At 46.6% G+C, this 3,264-nt stretch overlaps 1 protein-coding gene across 1 annotated transcript in view; it reads right to left on the minus strand.

The window, feature by feature from the left end:
* Lurap1 (leucine rich adaptor protein 1) overlaps positions 1-3,264 on the minus strand; it is a 9,821-nt gene that overhangs the window by 4,003 nt on the left and 2,554 nt on the right. The window lies entirely within an intron of this gene.

A 3,264-nucleotide genomic window follows, 5' to 3' on the forward strand; every position in this document is an offset into this window, starting at 1 on the left:
GCTTGAGTTTTATTTATAAAGAGAATGATAGAGATTTAGTTAAGGTTACCTTTAGCGGTAGCCACAGAGCCTGGTGGGACATCAGGCTGTGGCCTGAGTAGCAGGTCAGTAACTGTGGAGCTGCAATTGCTGGCTGAAGTAGCAGTAGGTTAAGGCACAGCCACTGTGGCAGAGTTAAACAACAGTAAACTATTCTACCAATCTAAACTCACCAGTGTAACTTAGAAACCAAAGGCTAGCTCTCCTAAGGTGTCAGCTGGGAAACAATTTGGGCCAAAAGGAGATGGGAACTAAGGAATCAAAAGGGTGCTAACTTGGTTCCCTTGGTGACAAGGCCCAATGGGGAGAAGGGCTAGGCAGAGCTCAGGGTCAGAATCCCAATGCTGGGGATTTGGGGCCTTTAGTTTCCCTTTAGTCTTCCGGAAGTGTGAACTACAGTGTAACCTCCAGAGGTCCCTCCCACCTCAAGTGTACTGAGTTAACCTTTCTCAAGCACAAGTCTGAACCTGCCCCTATGCTTTGCAGTGTTTAGAGAGAATAAACATATCAGTAGATGCCTGTTATATTATGACCCTTGTCCATCTCTCCTGAGTCCTGGTATATTATTGCTTGTAAATTTAGATTTATTTAGTTTAACATTTTTAAAATGTTTATTTTGTTCTGTCTGCATGTACGTCTGCATGCCAGACCGGAAGAGGGCACCAGATCTCATTACAGATGGGTGTGAGCCACCATGTGGTTGCTGGGAATTGAACTCAGGAACTCTGGAAGAGCAGCCAGTGCCCTTAACCGTTGAGCCATCTCTCCAACCCTTATTTAAACTTTTAACCAAATTAATACATTCATATAGAAATAGGCCTGGTGACACAAATTTGTAATCCCAGCTAATGAAGAGGTGAAGGCAGGATTGCAAATTCAAGCACATCCCAGATAATTGTTTTGTCTCATCATAAAAAGATATTTTAGTCAGCTGGTGGTGGCTCACACCTTTAATACCAGCTCTCGGGAGGCATAGACAGGTGGATCTCAGTGAGTTCGAGTTCAGCCTGATCTACAAAGCATGTTCCGGGACAGCCAGGACTGTTAAACAGAAAAACCATATCTCAGCCTCTGCCTCCCAAGTGCTGGGATTAAAGGCATGTGTCACCACCATCCGGCTATGCTAAGGAAAAAAAAAAAGATATTTTTAAAAAGGACTTGGAGGGCCAGCAAGATGACTTAGCAGAGCACCTGCCTCTGCCTCCCCAGTGCTAGGATTAAAGGCGTGTGCCACAATGAATGGCTTCACTTCTTGAAGACCAGGGTTCAATTCCCAGCACCCACGTGGTAAGCTAATAAGGATCCTTAACTCCAGTTCCAGGGGATATGAAGCCCTCTTATGACCTCTGCAGGCATCAGTCATGCGTGTAGTCCACACATACACATAAACATTGAAAACACTCAAACACAGAAGAAAAGTAATAAAGCTATATATTTTTCATTCCATGTGGCAAATGGTAGAGAAAACAATGCTTCAGAGGCTTGTGAGTACCTGGAGAGCCTTAACCCAAACCTAGACGAGAGACATGAGCTTGAGAGACATGGACTTGACCAGTGGGGAGAAGCATTCCAGCCAGAGGATGTACTGTCCTCTGATTCTAAATGGAGGGCATTTGATACCACATCACTCCAGGTCAGCTCTTCTGGGTGGCAGGCCCAGCAGCATTTTTTTTCTTGAACTTCTGATCCTGCTGCCTCACCTGTGTGCTAGGATTACAGCCATGTCACACCACACCCAGTTTTTATGTAGTTCTTAGGATTCAACTCAGGGCTTTTTGCATACAAGGCAAGCAAGCACTCTCCATGCCTAGCTCCTCACAGCATTTCTCTTCCTGCACAAGCCCCAGTCTGTCTCCTTCCCCATCCCTCAGAGCAGTTCCCGCCCAACTCATTGCAGGTTTTCTGCCTAAGGTTGCACCGAGCACCTTTCGAGCACCTTTCGTTCAGCTCTGTGATTCTCAAGGGGCTGAGTTTACTGTGTTGCTTAGGAAACCAACGGGAGCACCAGATTCTTTAATCCTGCGACAGTGGGATTCCCTGACTGTGACAACATCATCCCCCCAGAATAGAAGCAAAAGGCTTTCTCACCAGAAAAAGAAACACTCATTTCATGCCATCTCTTTGGAAACAGAGCAGAAGATAAATAGAGGCCACCCAGTGCTTTCCCCTGGAGGCTCCCTTCTCCTCCCCCTATGTAGATCAGATTCTGCCCAGCCCAGGTGTCCTGGGCAGGGCTCCCTCTTTGCTCAACCCAAATTAGGTCTCAGGTTAAAAGCCTGAAGACCCATTTCTAGATCTCTGGTAACTGACTGTTGGGATTAACTATTGTCACTAAAATAAAAGTCCTTAACTGGACTGGAGAGACGGCTCAGCCGTTAAAGGCTAGGCTCACAACCATAAATATAAAAGTCCTTAACAGTTGTCTAGTTCCACAATTACTCCCTTATCTCCTCCATCAAAGGACAAAAAACCATAAGGACAAGGAAGAGACAGGACCCTCCTGAAGACCACACAATACATCAGAAGTGGAGACAAGGTTTGAACTCATGCCTTTCCACCATCCTTGACTAATGTTTTCTCACCAACTGCGCATGGAGGTGGCTTCTCATAGCAACACCTCTTTGGGTAGACGGAGGGGTTGCCATTGCTTGCCATTCCCACACATCTCAGACTGGCTCTTCCCTCACTCAGCTTCAGACTAGGGAAACAACACGAGAGTAGAAAGCTAAAAGTAGCACTGACCTTGGCCTGAAGGGCAAGCCTCTGCTCCTACTGAGGAGAGCAGAGAGAGGGGGCAACTGAAGGACAGACCTTAGATGGCTTTGGTCAGTTCAGCCTTCCTGGCCTCAAATCTCCTGCTCCGCCCTTGTGCTTCAGTAAACCGTGGTTGGAACAGAGTATAGGAAGAAATCAATGCTCTCCTGGCCTGAGGAGGGAGAGAGGAGCCTGACATGGATCTTTTCCCTCTGCCAGTCTCCAAAACACTGTTCATGGGAAGCCTCAGACCCTAGATCAGATAGACCAAAAGTTAAAGCAAGGAATTAAGGAGCTGGAGAGATGGCTCAGAGGTTAAGAGCACTGATTGCTTTTCCAGTGGTCCTGAGTTCAATTCCCAGCAACCAAATGGTGACTCACAACTGCCTATAATGAGATCTGGTGCCCTTTCGGGCAAACATGCAGACAGAACACTGTCGATAATAAATAAATAATGCCGGACGGTGGTGG

Source organism: Microtus ochrogaster, unplaced genomic scaffold, assembly GCF_000317375.1.
Source record: "Microtus ochrogaster isolate Prairie Vole_2 unplaced genomic scaffold, MicOch1.0 UNK110, whole genome shotgun sequence".
NCBI lineage: Eukaryota > Metazoa > Chordata > Mammalia > Rodentia > Cricetidae > Microtus > Microtus ochrogaster.